The sequence below is a fragment of the Hyla sarda genome, chromosome 8 (assembly GCF_029499605.1).
Source record: "Hyla sarda isolate aHylSar1 chromosome 8, aHylSar1.hap1, whole genome shotgun sequence".
NCBI lineage: Eukaryota > Metazoa > Chordata > Amphibia > Anura > Hylidae > Hyla > Hyla sarda.
Window position 1 is genome coordinate 164120674 of NC_079196.1, and position 26947 is coordinate 164147620.

The following is a 26947-nucleotide window of genomic DNA, read 5'->3' on the forward strand; positions in this document are numbered from 1 at the left end:
AGGAAATATTCAGAAACGAAAAACAAACAATGGCTACATCTTATAGAAAATCTTATAGAAAATAAAAAAAATTAATTAACAAAACATTTTTTACATGCAGCAATTTCCACCAAATAAGTAAAAAGAACAGACACCAGGGATAGAACACACTTCTTACATTGTTTAATTAATTCATGTATTTCTTTCTTCATATAGTGTCACCATATTCTGCAGGATGTACAGAGGTAGTCCTTACATGCACTGGCCATACCATATCCATTTCTGGAGCGTGGTGAGAAACTCGGCAAGTACAAGGAGAACATACAGCACATCCTCCATGCATATCTTGCCTTTAGTTGGTTTTACCATGACCCCAGTGATGCAAAGCAATAATGCTAGCCAATGATCCCCTGTGTTGCTTTATTAGTAAATTACAGCCCTTAGTTATTTAAAGGGGAACTCTGCACCTAAACATCTTATCCCTATCCAAAGCGTACCCCACCCCTCCCCAACACACAATCCCCCCACTCGATCCCTGACCCGGAACCACAGTAATCCACTTGCGCTGAGCAAACTCTGCTCTGTGATAGATTACGAACTACCACAACCTTCACGGCCCTCCATATATCTCCCGTAGAAATTAATGGAGGGGGCGTTACAAGATGTCCGTGATCGGACATCTTATCCCCTATCCATTGGCTATATTGGGGATAAGATGTCTGGGCAGGAGTATCCCTTTAAGTCTCCTTAAAAGGGGTACTCCACTGAAATTATTATTATTATCTTTTTTTTTTTTTTTTTATCAACTGGTGCCAGAAAGTAAAACAGATTTGTAAATTACTTCTATTTAAAAATCTTAATCCTTCCAGTACTTACCAGCTTCAGTACGATCCACAGGAAGTTCTTTTCTTTTTTGAATTTCCTTTCTGTCTGACCACAGTGCTCTCAGCTGACACCTCTGTCCATTTTAGGAACTGTTCAGAGCAGGATAGGTTTGCTATGGGGATTTGCTCCTGCTCTGGACAGTTCCTAAATTGGACAGAGATGTCAGCAGAGAACACTGTGGTCCGAGAGAAAGGAAATTCAAAAAGAAAAGATCATACAGCAGCTGACAAGTACTGGAAGGGTTAAGATCTTTAAATAGAAGTCATTTACAAATATGTTTGACTTTCTGGCACCAGCTGATTTAAAAAAAAATTATGTTTTCCAGTGGAGTACCTCTTCAAGGGTCCCTCCACTTTAGATTGCAACCTCATCTCTCAATGGTGGACGTCTCAGGAGAGCAGGCAGGTTTGCTGTCTAGACACGTGTACAACAGCGGAAGACGTTCCTGCCAAGCTCTTATACTTCAACTAAGGGCAACACATCAGAGTCAATGTTAAATTTTTTATTTATTTTTTGCCACGGAGAGGTGGATACCCATGCACACTGCATTTTAGTCTATGGCAGTGGTCTCCAACCTGCGGACCTCCAGCTGTTGCAAAACTATAACTCCCAGCATGCTGGGAGTTGTAGTTTTGCAACATCTGGAGGTCCGCAGGTTGAAGACCACTGGTCTATGGCATCATAGGGCATGTACTACAAAAAAAAGAGTGGCAGTCATTAGATGACCCCTTCAATGAAATCCTTATTTATTAAAGGGGTACTCCGGTGAACACCTTTTTTCTTTTAAATCAACTGGTGGCAGAAAGTTAAACATATTTGTAAATTACTTCTATTAAAAAATCTTAATCCTTCCAGTACTTATTAGCTGCTGAATGCTACAGAGGAAATTCCTTTCTTTTTGGAACACTGATGAAATCACAAGCACAGTGCTCTCTGCTGACATCTCTGTCCATTTTAGCAACCATGCATAGCAGCTGTATGCTAAAGGCAGCATGGTGGCTCAGTGGTTAGCACTGCTGCCTTGCAGTGCTGGGGACTTGGGTTCAAATCCCACTAAGGACAACAATAAATAAAGAGTTATTATTATTATAATAACGTCAGCAGAGAGAACTGTGCTCGTGATGGCATCAGAGAGCATTCCAAAAAGAAAATAATTTCCTCTGTAGTATTCAGCAGCTAATAAGTAACGGAAGGATTAAGATTTTTTAACAGAAGTAATTTACAAATAGGTTTAACTTTCTGCCACCAGTTGATTTAAAAGAAAAAAGCTTTTCACTGGAGTACCCCTTTAAGGAGACCGTAAATGAAGGCCTTCATAATGAAAAGTAAACCATGTCTTTTTTTTCTATAACACTGACAAGAGGATTACAAGCAGTAATAAACGACCTAAACACCAACACACAAAGAACAAAAATGATCATGTATCTAGTAAGGGTTGAGGGGGTGGGGGAGCTGCATGCTCGTATATCCATCAAGTCCGCTATGGCTAGTGATTTCATCAATAGGACATTTTCTTGGATTAAAACACAAGGTCAGACCTCTGGGACGGTCATAGAAAAAAAAATCACATACAAAATATTAACTCTTTAGAGCCTGGGTCACAAGCACTGAACTGAAACACAGAAGACAGCGAACAGCAACTTGTGTGCCAACCAACACAGCATGTGGAAAGGGTTAACAAGATGGAGCCTAGTAGTAAAGCTGAAGCAGGCATTCCGCCACAGCTAACTGCTCCATCATCAGAAGGACACTAGTGCTTTATGGACGAAAATATAAACATTACGGGTTAACGCCATGATTTGCCGCTGCTCCTGGCATCCTGTACAGCCAGTGCTAAATATAGCCACCTCATTACATGCAGATTTCTGTAGGGATTGCACATATAAATGTACATGATGGAGAGATGGACTGACTAATCTGAATTAGTCAGGACTGTCAGAAGCGTCACAGAGCCAGTCATCAGAAAAAAAAACACGTCAAGATAATGAAGAGAAGCGCACACATCCAATAAGAGAATATCTGAAATATGAAACATTAATAGAACATACAAAATATGACAGACTCTGTAAAATACACATTCCTATACAAAAACCTAGAAGATATGGGAGGGATGTCTTACAGATCCAGAAATCTAAACTAAACCAAATTAGGAAACAAGCCGGAGATGTACAATAGACAGACAAACTATCCGTCATCCCCATCAATAGAATGTGCCATGGTTATACCCTACTGTGTTGATAAGCTATTACTGGGTATAAAATGCATGGTTTTAATAGAGATAGGTAGATCAGCTCCCCAAATACACGTCCAATCCACAGCGCGGCAGGTGTGCGGCAACACCAACAATAGGTAAAGGAGAAGGATGAGCCAGCGTGGAAATTGCAGAAAGGTCCCTTTATTGTATAAAATCCAAAACACAGGTACAGGAATACATAATGACGCATTTCAGGCGTAAACCACCCTTAGTCATAAGACATATGACTAAGGGCGGTTTACGCCTGAAACGCGTCATTATGCATTTCTGTACCTGTGTTTTGGATTTTATACAATAAAGGGACCTTTCTGCAATTTCCACACTGGCTCTTCCTTCTCCTTTACCATGTTTTTAATAGCATCAGATGTGTCTGGCAGCAGTTTAGTGCAAACAGACAGATGTTGGATATAACAACTATTTAATGGAAACCTGTCATTATAATGAGGTTCTTGATGGCTTTTAGTTGATTAAAGGGGTAATTGACTGCCCCAGTGTTCGGAACATTTTGTTCGGAACGCTGGGTGCAGGCTGCAGGGCTCGTGACGTAACTGTCATGCCTCTTGTGACTTCACGTCCCCTCAAAGCAAGTCTATGAGAGGGGGCGTGGCGGCTGCCATGCCCCCTCCCGTAGACTTGCATTGAGGGGGCATGATGTCACGAAGGGCGTGGCCATGATGTCATGTCCCCGGTAGCCGGCACCCAACATTCGTAACAAAATGTTCCGAACAATGTGGCAGTCGAGTACCCCTTTAATAGAGCTTTCCCTTTATCCAAACAAAGAAAGAATGACTTCTATGAAAAATTTTTAAAGGACAACTGCAGTGGTACACATTTATATATGCCCGTGCCCGGGCCTCAAAAATAAACAAAATAAACTCATACATACCTTCCTACGAGCCCCCGTTAGTCCGGCACAGACCTCACGGTCCGGCAGTGCTGACGTCATTCCACTTCCTGGGGACGCCACAGAGCCGTCAGCGTATCACCAGCCATAGCGATGTCTCGCCCCGGCCTGTGATAGGCTGAGCCCACTGTCATGTAAGAAGCCGGCCAGAGCTCCTTACATGACAGTGGGCTCAGCCTATCACAGGCCAGGGCGGGACATCGCTACGGCCGGTGATACGCCGACGGCTCTGCGGAGTCCCCAGGAAGTGGAATGACGTCAGCACTGCCGGACCGTGAGGCCTGTGCCGGACCAACGGAGGCTCGTAGGAAGGTATGTAAAAGTTAAATTTGCTTATTTTTGAGGCCCGGGCTCGGGCATATATAAATGTGTACCACTGCAGTTGTCCTTTAATCCTTCCAGTACTTATCAGCTGCTGTATGCTCCAGAGGAAGTTGTGTGTTTTTTTCTTTCTGACCATATTGTTCCCTGCTGACACCACTGTTCATGTCAGTAACTGTCCAGAGTAGAAGCAAATCCCCATAACAAACCTCTCCTGCTCTGAACAGTCCCTGACATGGACAGAGGTGTTAGCAGAGGGCACTATAGTTAGACTGAAAAGAACTACACAACTTCCTCTGGAGTATACAGCAGCTGATAAGTACTGAAACGATGAAGATTTTTTTATAGAAGTAATTTACAAACCCGTTTAACTTTCTGGAACCAGTGTATTTGAAAAACAAATGTTTTCCACTGGAGAACCCCTTTAAAGTAATGGCAGGTTTCCTTTACGCAAGTGTCCACCATTAACCACTAAAGGGAAAAGGGTGTAAATTTTCACCCTCTCCCGTTATATCATGTGCTCAGGAGGTAAGTGCACTTCATTTCCAGTTGGATTTGGCTACTGTCAGCAGCAGGAACTCCTGGCTAATGCTGGACATCACCGATCACGGTGATGTCCGGCATTAACCCTTTAGATGCTGAAATAAAAGTTGATTGCAGCACTTCAAATGCTGAAAATCAGTTGCCGATAGCTCAGTGAAGCTATCAAGACCACTGCAGCAAATCCTAGAGGCAACAATCAACTAAAATGAGGAGCGAAGGGTCCCTGCCTCAGTCCCGTTCGATCAGAGTTACATCTCTCCAGGCAGCCTCAGCAGCCTGTACTAATGGAGCACTTATAACACTAATCAATGCTATGCTATGGCACACCATTGTTCAATGTATGCATTCGAAAGATTACTAGTTATAGTCCCCTATGGAGACTAAAAAATCGTGTAGGTGGAAAATAGAAAGTGTTATGGCTTTTAGAAGGCGAGGAGGAAAAAACAAAAAAGCAAAGTCAAATAGTTCCAAGTTGCTTGGTGGATTAGTTTATAACATACTTAATATAGCTCTGTTTTTTTGTTTTTTTTTAAATATGGAACGCTTCACGAATTTGCATGTCATCCTTGCACAGGGGCCATGCTAATCTTCTCTGTATCGTTCCAATTTTTATTTTTTATTTATTTTTTAGTATATGTGCTGTTCTTTTTATTGATAGAGTGCTCCAAATCTTCATAGCAAAAGATAAATATGTGGCTGCCTGCAGCCATCACTAGGGTCCGTCACTCAAATAAACCCCAAATCTATAGATAACCCTGGAGCTGTCTGTAGCATCCTTACTACTGATAAGAAAGGTTGTGACACAGCATAGATCGAAGAAGATGCTCAACTCCAATGACCAGGGGGTCAGTGCACCAGCCTCCTAGATCTGCAGCCTACGCAGGTTGGTACAAGAACACCACAAAAAAAGCAAATAATGTAAAATGCTCCATGAGTGACAAAACCTAGAAGCCAGGGAGCCAATGACCCTTTCATTGTAGTAGCAAATTCAATATTGGATGTTTAATCAAAAACTTATACATTTAGGGTTTATTTGCACATACAGTTTCTTGCGCGTATTTGATGCACAAGATTTGAAGCAGCAGGTTTTAATGTAAACAGATGAACACAGCATCAAATCTGCAGCTTTAAATCCTGTGCATCAAAAATGTGCAGGACACTTTCAAAAGTGACAACAAGAAGCGAAGCTATATTGGTTGTCCCTTTTAAATTAGCTTCCCAGAGGTGGAGGTCACTATGTTGGTTGAACATAATGAAACTTGCACATATCATTTTCTATTGAGGTATTTGAATCAGGACCAACCCTTGTGTTTTCTATATATTATGCCTTGTACCTTATAACCAATCAGAGCACGTCATATATGCTCAGTCAGCTACACTATTCAGCACCTCAAAATAGTTTAACCAGATGCATTATGGGCTATTGGTACACTATTCTTGAGCTGGAGCGACTGACTGCCCTGAGGACTGAGGTACAGCCTATTCAGGGTGCATTCCCACATGGCGTATACACAGCATATTTCATGCTACGCAAAACTTACGGCAGCAGTGGGAAATATGCTGCGTATTCCTTGCTCATTGTGCACACAGGACTTTCCGGCGGCAGCCCTATATGTGCAGTGAGTTTTAGAGGCGGGGCCGTGTGCCAGCATGACTGTGACGTGGGGCTCCGCCTCCAAAACTCCTGTGTGCACAGTGAGCAAGGAATACGCAGCATATTTCCCGCTGCTGCCGTAAATTTTGCGCAGCCTGAAATACGCTGCGTATACGGCATGTGGGAACGCACCCTCATAGTGTGTGAACTGGTGGAGCCATAAGGGGCAGTCAAAGAACAGTGCAAGTATTGGAGAACTCTCCAACCTGATAATATTCAGCAGCATGAAATATAGGACTACCCGTGTCCAGGATGTGCTCTATAAAACTTAACTTTTAATGTCAAATTAAAGATATTAACAAGTGTCTAGTGTTATGACAAAAGTATGATTATCTCGGTCTAATAAAAGACATTAACAAGGTGTGTTCGGGACTCTGCAGGGCCCAGCCAGTCCCGAGTCACCTCTCACTAGAGGGTGCAGTTTAGTTGCACACCTATAGAGTATAGTAATCAAATAACCCAACGCGTTTCTGCTCGCTTGTATATAGCGGGCGTCCTCAGGGGGTATAAACAAAAGAATAAATCAATGACCGAGAGGATATGATATGTATATTCAGTCATCCATATCCAACAACTGTTAAGAGAAAGGTACATCTCTATATATGCAAAATAGAGGAGTCAATTAAGTATGCAATGACATCCATAGCATAAAGTATAAATAAATACAGTGACCCAGGAGCCTGAAAAAAAATTCTATCCCTAATAAAACCTGCAAGATATAATGTATGCAAGGTGTTTATTCCTGTGGGGAACGAAGAAAGTTGTCCCTAGGGTCACTTATGCACACAGCGATATGATGCAGTCGGCATAAACCAGGTCACAAATGATCCTAATACCCCGATTGTGGGATGTCCATAGATACACCAATCTTGGATCAGAACAATGCATCTTTGATAGCATTGTCCCTACACCAGGTTCATTTGCATATTGACCCCCTCTGTCAATTGCGACAATGACAGTTATACATGAGTGACAGTCAGCTATGCCTCGGTTTCTCGCCATCTATAGTCTGTATCCAGAATAATTGAATTCCTCCATTCCTTACCTGTTCTTCTACTGTTTAATTAATACGCCTACAGACATCGGCATCTGTTACTTGACAATGACAGCGCGGCGTGTCTTTGTTTACATGCGATCGCACGCCCCTTTTGGCGTCATAGGGGCGGTGCGCGCCGCGCTGCATATAAGCAGAATAGCCGACGGATATGACGTCAGACGCCTTCGCTCCCCACACGAGGAGAGAGCGGCCGGACAACTCCGGCTCCCGCTGATAGCGGGACTGCGCCTGCATACAGTTTACAGTTCGGCTAACCGTGAGTAATTATACACTATCAGTGTATAGTGTGGGGCTTTCTTTTCAGGTCCGTTCCCTCAAAATGGTCTTTTTTTCTCTTATAGGTGGACCTGGTTTATGCCGACTGCATCATATCTCTGTGTGCATAAGTGACCCTAGGGACAGCTTTCTTCTTCCCCACAGGAATAAACACCTTGCATACATTATATCTTGCAGGTTTTATTAGGGATAGAATTTTTTTTCAGGCTCCTGGGTCACTGTATTTATTTATACTTTATGCTATGGATGTCATTGCATACTTAATTGACTCCTCTATTTTGCATATATAGAGATGTACCTTTCTCTTAACAGTTGTTGGATATGGATGACTGAATATACATATCATATCCTCTCGGTCATTGATTTATTCTTTTGTTTATACCCCCTGAGGACGCCCGCTATATACAAGCGAGCAGAAACGCGTTGGGTTATTTGATTACTATACTCTATAGGTGTGCAACTAAACTGCACCCTCTAGTGAGAGGTGACTCAGGACTGGCTGGGCCCTGCAGAGTCCCGAACACACCTTGTTAATGTCTTTTATTAGACCGAGATAATCATACTTTTGTCATAACACTAGACACTTGTTAATATCTTTAATTTGACATTAAAAGTTAAGTTTTATAGAGCACATCCTGGACACTGGTAGTCCTATATTTCATATTATTTATGCTGGATGGAACAACCGATACTAGGGGCACCGCGTAGATCCCCCTTTAATGTTCTACGTTTATGTGTAATATTCAGCAGCAGTAATCCTCCTCCGGAGCAACAGAGTAAAAGTATAGAATTGAGTTTATTCTGCAACCATGAAGCACTGGTAATGTGAAACGGCTGTTACATTGTTCTTTAGTAAAGCAAGGAAAAGCACTCATACCAAAATAGGAATGCTCACATGTCCACCCATATGCTCCCTATTATCATACTTCATAACTTAACCATTTAACTTAAATGGGCACTGTCCAATACAACAACTTTTTATTTGTTGTACAACTTGGCAAAACATTAACCTAATATACTTCATAAGAAATCATGGCTTATAAAATCATGGCTTTGTCCAAGCTGAAGCACAGGCAAGGACAAAGTCCAGTAAGTGAGGGTGAGCTAGCACTACTCTGTGCTCTCTCCTGTCTGATAGGACTCCTCTGTGCTCTCTCCTGTCTGATAGGACAGGAGACGGAACAGAGGAGTGCTATCAGCCAGGAGAGATAACAGAGGAGTCCTATCAGACAGGAGAGAGCACAGAGGAGTGCTATCAGACAGGAGAGAGCACAGAGGAATACTATCAGCCAGGAGAGATAACAGAGGAGTCCTATCAGACAGGAGAGAGCACAGGGGAGTACTATCAGACAGGAGAGAGCACAGAGGACTACTATTAGACAGGAGAGAGCAAAGAGTAGTACTATCAGACCGGAGAGAGCACAGATGAGTACTATCAGACAGGAGAGAGCACAGAGGAGTGCTAGCCCACCCTCACTTACTAGACTTTGTCTATGCCTGTGCTTCAGCTTGGACAAAGCCATGATTTTATAAGCCATGATTTCTATAAAAAGGAAATAAGATTTTCTTATGAAGTCTATTAGAAAGGTTTTCCTAGATGTACAACATTAACAAGTTTTTGTATTTGACAGTGGCCATTTAAAGAGGACTTGTGGTGATTTCTAAAATCACTATGTACTGGTATGTATAGTTAAGCAGGACTGATCACAAATCTTTTTACAGTTTGTTGATCTGTCAGATGGGTGTGTATAGTTATAATGTGTTGGAGGTATGGGTGGGCTTATTGGGCCAGGGGAGTGAATAACTTACTTCTATGCAGTATGCACTCCCATTGCTTCCTTCTGATATAGACAGCCTCACGAGAGCCTGCTGACTACTGGTGGTGATCACTCTCCCAAGGAATCTATACATACCAACCAGTACAGAGCAATTTTAGTAACAACCACAGGTTCATGTTGCCAGAGATCCCTTAGTTTAACCCCTTAAGGACCTAGGGCGTATGGATACGCCCTGGATTTCTGGTACTTAAGGATCCAGGACGTATCCATACGCCCGTGGGAATTTCTGTCCCCGCCGCGCGCCGGGCGGGGACCGGACCGGGGTGCCTGCTGATATCGATCAGCAGGCACCCCGCGCAAATGCCCAGGGGGGTCATCAGACCCCCCCATCTCGGCGATTGGCGCAAATCACAAGTGAATTCACACTTGCGATTTGCGCCGATTCGGGTCTATGGTGACCCGATGACCCGGAATAGAAGGGGGATCGGGGGTGTCCATGACACCCACGATCCCCCTGAAGCGATAGGAGTGAGGTGGCAGGGGTGCCACCCCTCCTATCCCTGCTATTGGTCATCAAGACGCGATGACCAATAGCAGATCGGGGGCGGGGGGCTTTACTTTCGGTTTCCCCGTCCTGCCCACCCACAATAGGCGGGGCAGAACGGGGAAACGACACAGGACCGGCGCCGAAGATCCACTCACCCATCGGCGACAGCAGCGGGCGACGATCGACGGAAGAAGAGGACGGCGACGCAGCTCCGTGGATCCTACGGAAGCCGGTGAGTTGCTTAGTAACATCTGGAGGGCTACAGTCTGAGACCACAATAGAGTGGTCTCTAAACTGTAGCCCTCCAGATGTTTAAAAACTACAACTCCCAGCATGCCCAGAGAGCAGTTTAGGCATGCTGGGATTTGTAGTTTTGCAACAGCTGGAGAGCTACAGTTTGAGACCACTGCACAATGATCTCTATACTGTCACTCTCCAGATCTTGCAAAACTACAACTCCCAGCATGCCCACATAGCAGTTTGCTGTCTGAGCATGCTGAGATTTGTAGTTTTGCAACATCTGGAGGTCCACAGTTTGGAGATCACTGTGCAGTGGTCTCTGAACTATAGCTCTCCAGATGTTGCAAAACTGCAAATCCCAGCACGTTCAGACAGCAAACTGCTATGTGAGCATGCTGGAAGTTGTAGTTGTGTACCTCCATCTGTTGCATAACTACATCTCCCAGCATGCCCTTCGGCGATCAGTACGTGCTGGGAATTGTAGTTTTGCAAAAGCAGGAGGCACACTGGTTGGAAAATACTGAGTTAGGTAACTGAAGGTTTTCCAACCAGTGTGCCTCCAGCTGTTGCAAAAGTACAACTCCCAGCATGCACGGTCTGTCAGTACATGCTGGGAGTTGTAGTTTTGAAACAGCTGGAGGTTTGTCCCCCCATGTGAATGTACAGGGTACATTCACACAGGCAGGTTTACAGTTAGTTTTCTGCTTCAAGTTTGGGCTGCGGCAAATTTTTCGCCGCAGTACAAACTCCTAGCGGTAAACTCACTGTAAACGCCCACCAGTGTGAACGTACCCTAAAAACACTACACTACAATAACACATAATAAAGGGTAAAACACTACATATACACCCCCTTACACTGCCCCCCCAATAAAAATGAAAAACGTATTGTACAGCAGTGTTTCCAAAACGGAGCCTCCAGCTGTTGCAAATCAACTCCCAGCATTTCCGGACAGCCCCTGACTGTCCAGGCATGCTGGGAGTTTAGCAACAGCTGGAGGCACCCTGTTTGGGAATCACGTAGAATACCCCTATGGAATCCCTAATTTAGTCCTCAAATGTGCATGGTGCTCGGGAGAAATTGCACTACAAATTTGGGGGGCTTTTTTTCCTTTTACCCCTTATGAAAAGGAAAAGTTGGGGTCTACACCAGCCTGTTAGTGTAACATTTTTTTTATTTTTTAAACTAACATGCTGGTGTTACCCCATACTTTTTATTTTCACAAGCGGTAAAAGCAAAGAAAGACCCCCAAAATTTGTAACGCAATTTCTCCCGAGTACGGAAATACCCCAGATGTGGGCGTCAAATGTTCTGCGGACGCACAACAAGGCTCAGGAGTGAGAGCGCACTGTGTACATTTGAGGCCTAAATTGGCGATTTGCACAGGGGTGGCTGATTTTACAGCGGTTCTGACATAAACACAAAAAAAAAGAAATACCCACATGTGACCCCATTTTGGAAACTACACCCCTCACGGAATGTAACAAGGGGTATAGTGTGCCTTAACACCCCACAGGTGTTTGACAAAATAGTTGGATGGGAAAATTAGAAAAAAAAACTTTGCTAAAATGCTGGTGTTACCCTAAATTTTTCATTTTCACCAGGGAAAATAGGAAAAAAGCCCCCCAAAACTTGTAACCCCATTTCTTCTGAGTAAGAACATACCCCATATGTGCATGTAAAGTGCTCTACGCGCAAACTACAATGCTCAGAAGAGAGGGAGCGCCATTGGGATTTTGAAGAGAAAATTTGTCCGGAATTGAAGCCCACGTGTGTTTACAAAGCCCCCATAGTGCCAGAACAATGGACCCCCCCACATGTGACCCCATTTTGGTAATTACATCCCTCACGTAATGTAATAAGGGGTACAGTGAGCATTTACGCCCCACAGGTGTCTGACTGATTTTTGGAACAGTGATCCGTGAAAATGAAAAATGACATTTTTCATTTGCACAGTGGGGTGTAAATACTCACTGCACCCCTTATTACATTCTGTGAGGGGTGTAGTTTCCAAAAAAGGGGTCACATGTGCGGGGGTCGACTGTTCTGGCACCACGGGGGGCTTTGTAAACGCACACGGCCCCCCAACTTCCATTCCAAACAAATTCTCTTTCAAAAAGCTCAATGGCGCTCCTCCTCTTCTGAGCATTGTATTGTGCCAGCAGAGCACTTGACGTCCAAACATGGGGTATTTCCATACTCAGAAGAAATGGGGTTACAAATTTTGGTGGTCATTTTCTCCTATTACCCCTTGTAAAAATGTTAAATTTGGGGAAAACACAGCATTTTAGTGAAAAAATAATATTTTTTCATTTACACATCCAACTTTCACAAAAAGTCGTGAAATACCTGTGAGGTGTTAAGGCTCACTGTACCCCTTGTTACATTCCTTGAGGGGTGTAGTTTCCAAAATGGTATGCCATGTGTTTTTTTTTGTTGCTGTTCTGGCACCCTAGGTGCTTCCTAAATGCGACATGCCCCCCAAACACCATTGCAGCAAAATTTGCTTTCCAAAAGCTAAATGTGACTCCTTCTCTTTTGAGCATTGTAGTTCGCTCGCAGAGCATTTTACGTCCTAACATGGGGTATTTATATACTCAGAAGAGATGGGGTTACAAATTTTGGGGGGCATTTCCTCTCATTACTCTTTGTAAAAATTATAAATTTGGGGAAAAAACTGCACTTTAGTGAAAAATTTTTTTTTTCATTTACACATCTGACTTTAACGAAAAGTCGTCAAACACCTGTGGGGTGTTAAGGCTCATTGGACCCCTTGTTACGTGCCTTGAGGGGTGTAGTTTCCAAAAATGGTATGCCATATGGGGGTTTTCTGCTGTTCTGGCACCATAGGGGATTCCTAAATGTGACATGCCCCCCAAAAACCATTTCAGCAAAATTCACTCTCCAAAATCCTATTGTCGCTCCTTCCCTTCTGAGCCCTCTACTGCGCACGCCGAACACTTGACATACACATATGAGGTATTTCCTTACTCGAGAGAAATTGGGTTTCAAATTTTGGGGGGATTTTTCATCTATTACCCCTTGTAAAAATTCAAAAACTGGGTCTACAAGAACATGTGAGTGTACAAAATGAAGATTTAGAATTTTCTCCTTCATTTTGCTGCTAAACACCTAAAGGGTTAAAAAACTTTCTGAATGTCATTTTGAATACTTTGAGGGGTGCAGTTTTTATAATGGGGTCATTTATGGGGTATTTTTAATAAGAAAGCCCATGAAATCCACTTCAGAACTGAAGTGGTCCCTGAAAAATACCGATTTTGAAAATTTTGTGAAAAATTGGAAAATTGCTGCTATATTTTGAAGCCCTCTGGTGTCTTCCAAAAGTAAAAACATGTCAACTTTATGATGGAAACATAAAGTAGACATATTGTATATGTGAATCAATATATAATTTATTTGGAATATCCATTTTCCTTATAAGCAGAGAGCTTCAAAGTTAAAAAAAATTCAAAATTTTCAATTTTTTCATCAAATTTTGGAATTTTTCACCAAGAAATGATGCAAGTATCGACAAAATTTTACCACTAACATAAACTAGAATATGTCACGAAAAAACAATCTCGGAATCAGAATGAAAGGTAAAAGCATCCCAGAGTTATTAATGCTTAAAGTGACAGTGGTCAGATGTTCAAAAAATGGCCGGGTCCTTAAGGTATATTTAGGCTGGGTCCTTAAGGGGTTAAAGGAAACCTATTACATTGCATATGCATTCCAATCTCCAAGCATTATGTTATAGGGCAGGAGGAGCTGAGCAAACTGATATGTAGTCCTATTGGAAAAGTTCCAAGACAACTTCTCATTCAGTATTATTTATGCATGTAAATCTTTGCTCATTCCGGGCTAAGCAGTCAAGTAGGTGGTCCAACTTAGTGATTGATAGTCGATTGTATATAATTGTGCATATAGAGAGAGCTGTCAATGGGCAGTCCCTGAGTAGGACCAACCACTTACCAACCTAGAATGAGCAGAGATTTACATGAATAAATGACAAGTTATCCTGGAACTTTTCTTATAAAATGAAATATTGGTCTGCTTAGCTTCTTCTATTCTATATTATGACGGCTGCAGGTTGGACTGCATTTTCAATGTGACAGGTTCCCTTAATAAAATTTAAAAAAATAAATCCATATGCATCTACTGTGCACTCAAAATATGGTTTTAGTATATGGTTGTTTATTGCTTTATATACACTTCATATACACACAAAGGGGAGGGGATGAAATACACTTGATAGACATTGTAGATATTCTTTAGAGAAAAAGAATCGGCTGATCTGATAAATGCTGCACAGTACACTTAATGCTGTACTTATTGATCGGGTGATTACTCAACCTGGAAGAAAGTCCGTCTGAACATCCATAGATCTGCTTTATCCATTTGTAAAAACCAGACCACTACAAACAATTGTGTTTACTTCCTCAAACAAATTATCCATCCGGAGGGAATTAGGAAATCAATACCTAGAGAATCAAAGCCATGCAGACCGGTACCCTCTTCTCTATTCCATTACCCAGACTATTATTTCTTGGATAATCCTCATATTAGTCTTAGTCATATACTTCAGGTCCTACAATGCAACAGTTTAAAAAGCAAAAGACCACCATGGCTAAACTTGGCAATGCCCAATACAGTCTTAGGGTAAAAGCCCCCATACACATTAGACAAAGCCGCTGAGATTGGCCGATCATTTCATGTATATGTTGGGGAGAAAAGGATCAGGCACACTTTATTTTAATTGCCTGATCCTCTTTTTATTTTTTTTCCAGAGGAGTCTAGCAGTGTAACCCCCCCATCTTGGCCCAGCCTTTACGTGTATTGGGACAGGATCAAGATAGATTCAGTCACCAGCTATCATTTGTGTATGGCCAGCTGAACTGTTACTGAATTAGGATAGTAGCATAATATAGTATAATTACAAGGAGATTCAGATTCACTCTAGCTTTGCTGCTACACTATAAGCACCAAGTATACAGAACATATTAAACTACCATTTTGTCTGAAAAAAAATTTCGTCAAAAAATGTTGAGTTGATATAAGCCTCTGGTGCCTTGTTTACAATGGTGCTTTTATTTTCCGCCCCCTCATACAATACAGGCCACTTTGAACCCCCCTTTCCCCATATAGTACAGAACCCTCTGTGCCCACCACATATAGCACAGAACCCTCTGTGCCCACCACATATAGTACAGAACCCTCTGTGCCCACCACATAGTACAGACCTGCATGTTTATTATTTGTATTGTGTTACCCCATATATTATTGTGTTTAATTGATGATGTCCATGCTCTATTGGGTTTGATTATGCATATAAGTGATATTGGCCTCTTGTTTCCCCTGTGATGTTGTATCTCCTGCCTTTCATGTCAAATGTGTATATACCCTTTTGAAGTAACCAACATATTCTTTAAGTAACAACTTCACTCGGAAAGCAGACACACTGGCTGCAACACAGCAGGAGGTCTGTACACAAAAGGTTGACATTCTTTATCTCCCTCTGTCTCAGCTTTCCTAGGCTCCTGAATGTTATACAAATCTCGCAAAGATTTCAGAGAAATCATCCTTTATCTGGGGAGATGAGGGGGCTTTAGATACTTGGTCAAGGCGGGTGCTAAACAGAATTAAAATGCCACTTGTGTCTGTCCTTAGTTCTGTAAGCTCAATGGTGTTCTGTACAGAGTAGAACTCAATTACTGCTCTACAAACCATCAGCAGAATACAAGCCTCCATTTTTGTCTGCCTACAGGGCCGCCATCCGGGCAGAACTGGTAATACTGCCGTCAGGGGCCTGGACCAGGTGCATTATGTACAGGGGTCCTCGGCTGCAGGCTGTCACCCTCCTCTTATACTCCACAGCTGTCACCTCCTCCTGCCCTGCCTGGTCTCTGCAGGGCCTAGCTGCTTGAAAGATCTGGGGCTCAGCACCTCCCTACAAACAGAGGCAGGAAGCTGTACCCGGGCCCCTCTCCCATCCCTCAGTAAGATCCCAGGCCTCCTGCTGTATACGGGTCGGCAGTCGGGGAACAGGGGAAGGAGAGGGCTGCACAGTGCTAGCTGGGAGCAAAGGTGAAGTAAGGAGGCTACACCAGATGTGGACCCCCTGGAGCTGTCTAATCCTGCCTAAAAAGTAAGTAAGTGTGTTTGGATGTGTGCATATGTCATGTACCGCCTAAACATGTCTGTATATCTGTTAGTATTGTAATTGAATACATATATCTGTGCAATGTGTATGTATCAGTGTATTCACTGTGTGGGGCAGTTGATGGGTATATGTGGGCTCTCTTCAGGAGATTGGGAAAGCTGGGTAAAACATTGTGACATCTTTTACTTCATCTCTCCAATATGGCTGCTTCCCCATACAGACATACCCTTCGGGAGATTGGGAAAACTGGGTGACAGGCAGTACATAAAGCTGGGGAAGTACTGTGATCCCTGCACTGCCATTCACCCAGCTTGCCAAGTGACGGGCTGCTTGTCCTCCTACTTGTCACTGAGTGTTATGGCAGCTGAGTTGTCTCCCTGCCTTGGCTCTAATCACCCCTCGCACTAACTCTGTGACACCACAGCTCAGCATGCTGCTCAGTGCCCCTTCTTCCCCCGTTTTCCTGGTAGGTATTGAAATAGGTATCAGGGACATTTGCACTAGTACAAGTACTCAAATGTATGCAAATGTCCAGTAATGGCACCGATACCTATATCGGGACATCCCTACTATCTACTGTGAGGAGCACTATATTAGGATCTAACTACTGTGGGGACAATTAGAGAGGCCCTAATGTGTTGGGGTATTATTAGTGGAAAACTGTGTCAGAACACTATTATGGAAGTAACTACTGTGTTTGTGGGGGTAATATTGGGGGCAATCTACTGTATGGGGCACTTTTATGGGAGTAAGGCTTCTTTCACACTGCTGTTAGTGTACGTCAGTGTGACGGCCGCCGGGAGAGCCGAGCAGAATAGCGTGAGAAAAATGACTACTTGTGCTGTCTTTTTCTCCCGATATTCATAACAGTGCCCAATAGCCCCCATAATAGTGAATGGGAGCCACCGATACCCGTTGTTTGCCGTTGCTCCCTGTCATGAGAACGGGGGGGGAGCAGAGACTTTGACAGCCGGAGCAACGGTAGTGTGTAAGGGGCCTTAGTTTTATTTGAAAGGCAATATTATGTGGGGCACAAACGGGGGCATTATAACTGTGTGGGGCGCTATATATAGAAAGTTTGTATAGGTGTAGGATGCAGGAAAAGTGCAGAGCCGAAAATGTTTGTTTGACAGATTCTGCGGACACAAGTCACAGCTGGAAGAAGTCCCCATCTAGGCCGGAAGGAAAATAAAAAAAGTAACTACTCCGATCAGAGAAGATGTTACTTGTGAGTCACCTGGATATAACTGCAGTGTATAGTGACTGTATGGGACTAATGTTGGTCTAATTGTACAAATAAGCAGACCTCTAAGTAATAAAAAATACCTAAATAATAAATAAATTAATTAATTAATAAAAACATATATAGGTAAAAGTGTAAATAAAAAAATATTCATGACATATAATAGGAGGCTATAGACCACAGGGTTACGTTCATTGCCGTCCCATCGTGTGAGCTGATCCCTACAATTGGTGGAGGATGCGGGCAAAGATTGTTGCTGGGGTAACGGTATGACAAAACGCTGCAATTGAAACCTGTGGACATTTAAAAGGGCCAGAAGTGCATGTCCTGGGTGAAAGCTGCTGCCTTGCAAGGCCCAACCAGCACTATGGAGGAGGTGATAAAGCAGCTAATACAGGCTAATCTGCAACAAAAACAAGCCTTGGCCCAACATGAGCAGACTTTGGCGCAACAGCAGAAGTTTCATACCGAAACTCTTCAAGCCCAGCAACAAGCTCTTCAAGCTCAGCAGCAAGTACAGCAGCAGACCATCGCACAACAACAGGACACTAACCGCTTGTTGATGGAACAGACTGCTGCACTCAGAGACTGTTATGGCTAAAATCTCACAACTGGAGTGAAGCCCAGCTGAGACTGTTAATGTAAGGAGGGCCATTCAGCGGGCCCTATAAAAGATGACACCTGACTATGATGTCGAGGCCTACCTCACCGTATTTGAAAGAGTAGCGGAGAGAGCGAAGCTGCCGATTGCAGAGTGGGCAGAGGTGATTGCGCCCTTCCTGACAGGAGAACCGCAAAAAGCCTACTTTGATCTTAGGGAGCAAGATGTTCGGGACTATGCCAAATTAAAGATGGAGGTCCTTGCCCACCTGGGTGTTACGCCAGCTGTTCGTGCCAGGAGAGTACACAGTTGGAGCTTCACTATGGACAAACCTGCTTGGTCACAGATGTACGACCTCATACATCTTGTACGGAAGTGGCTGGAACCAGAGGTCTCTACACCTGCCCAGATTGTGGAAAAGATTGTGGTGGATTGTTACTTCAGGACCCTTCCTGCAGAGCTACAACGCTGGGTTGGACAGGGAGATCCCCGGACTGCGGAGCAGCTCATCGACCTTGTGTAAAGGTTCACTGCAACTGAGGACTACCTCCGTGATGCCCCTGCAGCGCCAGCACCTTCCAGGACCGTCAGACCCGGATCAACTGCGGGTAAGAGAGTTCCGGCTGGAAATGTGCGGAAGGGTGTTACAGGGAGCAGGGCTCTAGACTTTGGGCGAGGGCAAAAGTCTAATTCTAACCCCCAGAGGCCCCCTAGTCCTAGAAAGGATGCCATGCTAGGGAGGTCCCGGGCTCCCCAGTGCTGGAGGTGCCACGAGTGGGGACACATAGCCGCTTATTGCCCTCTTTCCCCAGAGCCCATGGAGTGTGACGCTAGCCGACGACAGTCCCTCTTTGCAGAACCTGCTTGTGCAGCCATACCACGGTCGGGGTCTGAGCCACATATTTGTGACATAAAAGTTAATGACTGCTCTGTGAAGGCCCTTTTGGATTCGGGTAGTCTGGTGACTTTGGTTCGGGCCAGTCTTGTGAATAGGAACTTTGTGCCGAACAAACAAGTCAGGGTGCTTTGTATTCACAGGGATATTGTAGCTTACAATAAAATTTGTATCTGCAATTGGAACTGTGACCTATGAAGCCGGGGTGGTAAAACGCCTTATGTATGACGTAATACTAGGCCGTGATTTCCCGTTGTTTTGGGATTTGTGGAAAAGGGGTAATACTTCTGCCGCCAGTGAAGAAACCCAGGCAGAACCTGTTCCTCACCCTGTTACTAATGAGTTATGTGAGACGGCCGTTGAAAATTGTAATACCAATGATGTGCAAAATGAAAATGTGAGTACATCTGAAATGTGCAGTGATGACCTTTTTCCATTTCAGGTGTTAGCAGGGGAAGAAGAAGAAACTTCCCTGCCTGGTCAACAGGTCTTAGATCTAGAGGTGTCACGAGGAAATTTTGGGACCGAGCAGTTAAGAGACCCCACTCTAGCGACTGCACTGACAAATGTCACCGTAATAAAAGGTGTACCACAGGGACCAGAATCTGAACAGAAATTTCCACATTTTGCCATGAATGGGGATCTTGTGTATCGGATCACCAAAGTTAATAATGAAATAGTGGAACAGCTTCTGGTGCCTAAAGCATACCGTCGTTTGGTGCTAGACATAGCACATAACCATGTGTTCGGGGGGCATTTGGGGACTAATAAAACACAAGAGAGAGTCCTCCAAAGGTTCTATTGGCCTGGGGTGTATTAAAAGGTACTGTGGGTCATGCCCTACATGTCAATTAAGTGCCCCAACACCACATTTCCGTAGCCCCTTAGTGCCACTGCCCATCATTGAAGTACCCTTTGAGAGAGTTGCCATGGATCTGGTGGGGCCCATTGTAAAATCTGCTAGGGGACACCAATACATACTAGTGGTGTTAGATTATGCTACTCGGTACCCGGAGGCGGTGCCCTTAAGAAATATGGCCTCCAAGAGTATTGCTAGGGAATTATTTCTTATGTTCTCTCGCACAGGGATCCCTAAGGAAATCCTGACTGACCATTGTACGCCCTTTATGTAAAAGTCATGAAAGAACTGTGCAAGTTGTTTAAAATCTCTCACCTCTGAACCTCAGTGTACCACCCACAGACAGACGGGTTAGTAGAAAGATTTAACAAAACCCTTAAACATATGTTGAAAAAGGTAGTGGAAAGGGATGGCCGGGATTGGGACTGTCTGTAATCCTACCTCATGTTTTCTATTAGGGAGGTGCCCCAGGCGTCTACGGGGTTCTCGCCCTTTGAGTTAGTCTATGGTCGGCATCCCAGAGGTTTGTTAGATGTAGCCAAAGAAACCTGGGAGACTGAAGCCACCCCATATAAAAGTGTTATTGAACATGTGGCCCAGATGCAGGACCGAATAGCCACAGTGATGCCCATAGTCAAAGAACATCTGCAAAGGGCTCAGGAGGCCCAGAGCAAAGTTTATAACAGATCTGCCGGGGTGAGGGCCTTTAAACCTGGGGACAGGGTCCTGGTTTTAGTACCCACTGTTGAAAGTAAATTTCTTGCAAAATGGCAGGGACCCTATGAGGTTGTAGAAAAGGTGAGTGAGGTGAACTACAAGGTTCATCAACCCAATAAGAGAAAACCCTTCCAGGTTTATCACATAAACCTGATCAAGCCATGGAAAGAACAAGAGGCTTTAGTGGCCACCCAGACTGTGGTTAAAAATATGGTGCAGCCAGTTCCCCCAGTAAGAATAGGTGAGACACTGTCAGGACACCAGAAGCAGGAGGTGAGGGTGTTCTTACAGGAAAACCAGTGTAAGTTTTCTGACCTGCCAGGCCGTACTCACCTAATAAAACACCATATTAAAGCTGAGCCCCACAGTAAGGTAAATCTGAAGCCGTACCGAATACCAGAAGCCCGTAGGGAGGCCGTCTCTTCTGAGGTCAAGCGTATGCTGGAATTGGGTGTCATTGAGGAGTCATCAAGTGGCTGGTCAAGTCCCATTGTGCTGATCCCAAAGCCCAATGGGACATGGATATTTTGTAATGATTTTAGGAAACTAAACGAGGTTTCAAAATTTGATGCATACCTCATGCCCCGGGAAGATGAATTGATTGAGAGGCTTGGGAGGGCAAGGTACATCACAACACTTGATCCCACAAAGGGATATTGGCAGATACCACTATCTGAGGAGGCTAAAGAAAAAAACTGCATTTTCCACTTCAGAAGGCCTGTTTCAGTATGTGGTGATGCCATTTGGGTTATATGGGGCCCCTGCTACATTTCAGAGGCTGATGGATCTGATCTTGAGACCACATTGTGATTATGCTGCTGCCTACCTGGACGATGTGGTCATTTTTTCGTCCGACTGGAAAAGTCACCTCTGTAAGGTACAGGCCGTAATAGACTCAATCAGTGATGCAGGTTTAACTATTAACCCTGAGAAGTGTGCAGTGGGTCTGGAGGAGGCAAAGTACCTGGGTTATATCAACAGAAGAGGGCTGGTTAAACCCCAGATCAATAAGGTGGAGGCGATACAGAACTGGCCCAGACCACTAACAAAGAAACAGGTGAGAGCCCTCCTGGGCATAGCCAGGTACTACCGTCGGTTCGTGCCTAACTTTGCCTCAATTGCTACACCGTTAATGGACCTAATGAAGGGCGGTAAGTCAGTAATGGTGGAATGGACCCCAGAGGCAGAAAAGGCTTTTCAGAGCCTAAAATCTGCCTTTTGTGAACAGCCAGTGCTTGTGTCCCCAAATTTCAACAAACAGTTTTTGGTCCAGACGGATGCATCCGATTTTGGTCTAGGGGCAGTTCTTTCACAAGAGGTAAATGTGCTATACCCGAGTAGGAAACTGACCCCAGCAGAAAGAAATTATGCCATTGTAGAAAGGAAGTGTCTCACCATCAAGTGGGCGTTGGAGTCCCTATAATATTATCTACTGGGTAGAGAATTTGTCTTGGTAACAGACCATGCTCCTCTGGCCTGGATGAAACAAAATAAAGAGAGAAACGCAAGAGTCACCAGATGGTTTCTCTCTTTACAAAACTTTAGTTTTAAAGTGGAACACAGACCGGGGAAGTTACAGGGAAATGCAGATGCCCTGTCCAGAGTATATTGTATGGCCAGTGAAAATCCCCAGACCTCAGGTCTGAAGAAGAGGGAGGGGGGGGGATATGTGGTAAAGTGTATGGAAAAGTGCTGAATGGTGTCTATTTTTCCCCTGGTTTTCTCAATCAGGCACGATCCATGCCGGGTTAAGTCCAGTCCACATTCCCGGGTCCGTTACGAGTTTTTACCTCCTCTCTGATCTGGTCCAGCTGAATTTACCTGGACTAATTGAAAGCCATATATAAAGACTTACTGGGACTTTTAGTGAGGGAGAGGAGAGACTGGGAGAGGCAGCCTGACTGGAGCTGCTCCCAAAACCCACAGGTGTGAACCGTGTTATGCTTTGGACTTGCTTTACTTTATGTGTTAGCTTAGTGAGGTATCCTGTGTGTTAGTCAGAGCCGTGCAGGCTTAGGTGTTTATTATTTTGTATTGCATTAGGTTATGTGCCAAAGTCCTGTGAATAAACAGCCTTTTGGATTTTATGAAACCTTCTCTCCCGCTGGCTATCTGCGCTGCTGCCCGTTCTCTCCCCCTGACTATCGGTGCCGGCGCCGATAGCCAGGGGGAGAGAAGCGGCGCCGGAGATGGGGCAGCGGCGCCGATAGCCAGGGGGAGAGAAGGGGCAGCGGCACCCATTGCCGCCACCGCTGCCCCGTTGCCTCCCCCATCCCCGGTTGTATAATTACCTGTTGCCGGGGTCGGGTCCGCACTGCTTCAGGCCTCCGGTGTGCGTCCCCTGTGTCGTTGCTATGCACTGCACGACCCGGCGCAATGACGAGTGACGTCATTGCGCCGTGCAGTGCATAGCAACGATGCATGGGGCGCACACCGGAGGCCTAAAGCAGCGCGGATCCGACCCCGGCAACAGGTAATTATACAACCGGGGATTGGGGAGGCAATGGGTGTCGCTTCTCTCCCCCTGACTATCGGCGCCGGCAATGGGGCGCCAGCACCGATAGTCAGGGGGAGAGAACGGGCAGCGGCACCGATAGCCAGGGGGAGAGAAGGGCCGGCAGCAGGGCTCTAGACCCCAGGACAGGCAGGGGCAGAGAAGCCAGGAGCGACGGCAGGTCTCTGCACCTGCAAAGCCGCTGCAGTTCATTGATTTAAAGCGCTCGCTTTAAATCGTTGAACTGCAGCGGCTTATTGGCGTATAACACACAGGTAGACTTTAGGCTAAAAATTTTAGCCTAAAAAGTGCGTGTTATACGCCGATAAATACGGTATATATATGTATATGTTTAACTGTAGATGAATATTAAATGTTTTTTGTCTCAAATGCAACTGCCAGGAGGTTCCGTTTCAGTAAAATGGTTCATATAATAACAGTCTTTAGATATCACAGAAAAAGGTATTAAAGATGAAAAATTTATTTTCTCACAAGTGATTGTTGTAATGTTCCGTGTGTGGAAAAGGTTATTGGGTATTGAACCTCACTTACCGCTTAAATGTTAGAGAGTAATAGCGGAGGACTGTAAGTCTAATGATGCCCATACCTTTACCATGTCCTGCAGAGTGATAACGGAAGACTGCAGGTCCAAGGATGCCTGTACCTTTTACCGGGTTCTGGAAGACGTTAACATAATCCGGCCAGCAGACTTGTGGCGAGCAGCAATAGCAGGCAGAAGAATGATATACAACGGCACTCACATTCTGGGTGGATAAAACACAGCAGTCTTTATTGTACTTACATCGAGGTTACAGAAAAATGCAGGGAGGGAGCAGACAAAGGGAACTACGTCCGTTTTGCAGCAAAAAGCTGCTTCCACTGGTTCAGGAACCAGTGCTGTTGTATATCATTCATCTGCCTGTTATTGCTGTTGGACTATTGTGAAACTATTGACCGAGCACCACCGTGGATGCAATGCTGGAAGTTCTGTGATGAATCTCCCCGTGGTTGATCCGTGAGCTGTACAGTTCAGTAGTGCCGAACCCATTATCTGTTTGTTAGACTTGTGGCTAGGGTGCACCCCAAAGTTGGTCATCAGGCTTTAAGATAATCTAGTGGATCACGGATCTGTGGCAGCTCCAATGGTGATTGTGGCATCCTCGATGATATATGGTAGCTATCAGTAGAGCACCTTATAGATTTATTTATCTAAAGAACACTTAATTGGTCACAATCTTCGTGCGGGTAGCATCAAAAGTTCGTAATGGATTTGATAGGGATACACATAACAGAAGTACCGTGTTGGATTGGATAAGAACAAGATTCAGCTGCCTATGGTTTGTGTTTTAATTTGTCTAGTCTGAATTGAAGCCATGCAGTTTCTGTATCATTACATATCCACATACAGTGGGGCAAAAAAGTATTTAGTCAGCCACCAATTGTGCAAGTTCTCCCACTTAAAAAGATGAGAGAGGCCTCTAATTTTAATCATAGTTATACCTCAACTATCAGAGACATAATGAGAAAAAAATTCCATAAAATCACATTGTCTGATTTTTAAATAATTCATTAGCAAATTTTGGTGGAAAATAAGTATTTGGTCAATAACAAAAGTTCATCTCAGTATTATGTTCTATAGCCTTTGTTAGCAATGACAGAGGTCAAATGTTTTCTGTAAGTCTTCACAAGGTTCTTACACACTGTTGCTGGTATTTTGGCCCATTCCTCCATGCAGATCTCCTGTGACGTTTTGGGGCTGTTGCTGGGCAACACAGACTTTCAACTCCCTCCAAAGGTTTTCTATGGGGTTGAGATCTGGAGACTGGCTAGGGCACTCCAGGACCTCGAAATGCTCCATTACGAAGCCACTCCATTGCTCGGGCGGTGTGTTTGGGATCATTGTCAGGCTGAAAGACTCGTTTTCTCTTCAATGCCCTTGCTGATGGAAGGAGGTTTTCACTCAAAATCTCATGATACATGGCCCCTTTCATTCTTTCCTTTACACGAATCAGTCGACCTGGTCCCTTAGCAGAAAAACAGCCCATAAAGCATGAGGTTTCCACCCCCATGCTTCGCAGTAGGTATGGTGTTCTTTGGATGCAACTCAGCATTCTTTCTCCTCCAAACACAACGAGTTGAGTTTTTACCAAAAAGTTCTACTTTGGTTTATCTGACCACATGACATTCTCAGAAGGAAGGAGGAGTGAATAAAACTTAACTTTTAATATATAGCTTGAAAAATAATACAAAAAATGTGCAGTGGGAAAGACTGGTGTTGTCTTTCCATCATAAAGATGCAATTTATCAATAGACTCACTGTTAAATACAAATGGTACCAAGTAACATGTGCGTGCAGCAGCCGGCAGGATCACACGGCTCCCCGCCACTGCGGGTACGCACTACGCACTGGAAGACATAAAGGACACCTAATCTGTTTATCAAGATCAGGATAGAGGCCTACTCTTGTCTATTGCTTCTGTGACCCACTATATAGGGGGGTACAGTGGTGCCTATATTTGATGTTGATTGGGGGCTGTCACTGTATCGGCAGCCCTCATTGTGTTTCACATGTGTGTATGGAGGCTATGATTTATTTCCATACATATAGTATACCCCACTTAGATTTCGGTGCTTACTCAGTGTAGCCCATGAGGAGGCCACATATACCAGTGGCCGAAACGAGTCGGGCAGCACTAAGGGATTGATCATTTGGGATAGCCAGTGATATTTTTTGATACAAATGGTACCAAGTAACAGTGTATTTAACAGTAAGTCTATTGATAAATTGTGTCTTTATGGTGGGAAGACAACACCAGTCTTTCCCACTGCACTTTCTTGTATTATCTTTTAAGCTATATATATTAAAAGTTAAGTTTTATTCACTCCCCCTTCCTTCTGTGAATAACTTGATTGGGAGATGTGTATTTATGTGGTGGGTAGATACCAACAAATTATCTACATTTCTATACTACATATGACATTCTCCCAATACTCTTCTGGATCATCCAAATTCTCTCTAACAAACTTCAGACGGGCCCGGACATGTACTGGCTTAAGCAGGCGGAACCGTCTGGCACTGCATGATTTGAGTCCCTGGCAACGTAGTGAGTTACTGATGTTAGCCTTTGTTACTTTGGTCCCAGCTCTCTGCAGGGCATTCACTAGGTCCACCTGTGTGGTTCTGGGATTTTTGCTCACCGTTCTTGTGATCATTTTGACACCACAGGGTGAGATCTTGCGTGGAGCCCCAGATCGAGGGAGATTATCAGTGCTCCAACAGTTGATTTCTTCACACCAAGCTGCTTGCCTATTGCAGATTCAGTCTTCCCAGCCTGGTGCAAGTCTACAATTTTGTTTCTGGTGTCCTTCGACAGCTCTTTGGTCTTGGCCATAGTGGAGTTTGGAGTGTGACTGTTTGAGGTTGTGGACAGGTGTCTTTTATACTGATAACAAGTTCAAACAGGTGCCATTAATACAGGCAACAAGTGGAAGAAAGAGGAGACTTTTAAAGAAGAAGTTACAGGTCTGTGACAGCGAGAA

The 26947-nt window shown here is 44.2% G+C and overlaps 1 protein-coding gene and 1 non-coding gene across 6 annotated transcripts in view; both read right to left on the minus strand.

Moving 5' to 3' along the window:
* Positions 1-26947, minus strand: part of ABAT (4-aminobutyrate aminotransferase) — a 163267-nt gene that overhangs the window by 57745 nt on the left and 78575 nt on the right. The gene's annotated exons all lie outside the window — the stretch shown is intronic.
* LOC130290140 (U6 spliceosomal RNA) lies at positions 5416-5519 on the minus strand. Its single transcript, XR_008847517.1, has one exon. It is a non-coding gene; the product is annotated as a U6 spliceosomal RNA (small nuclear RNA).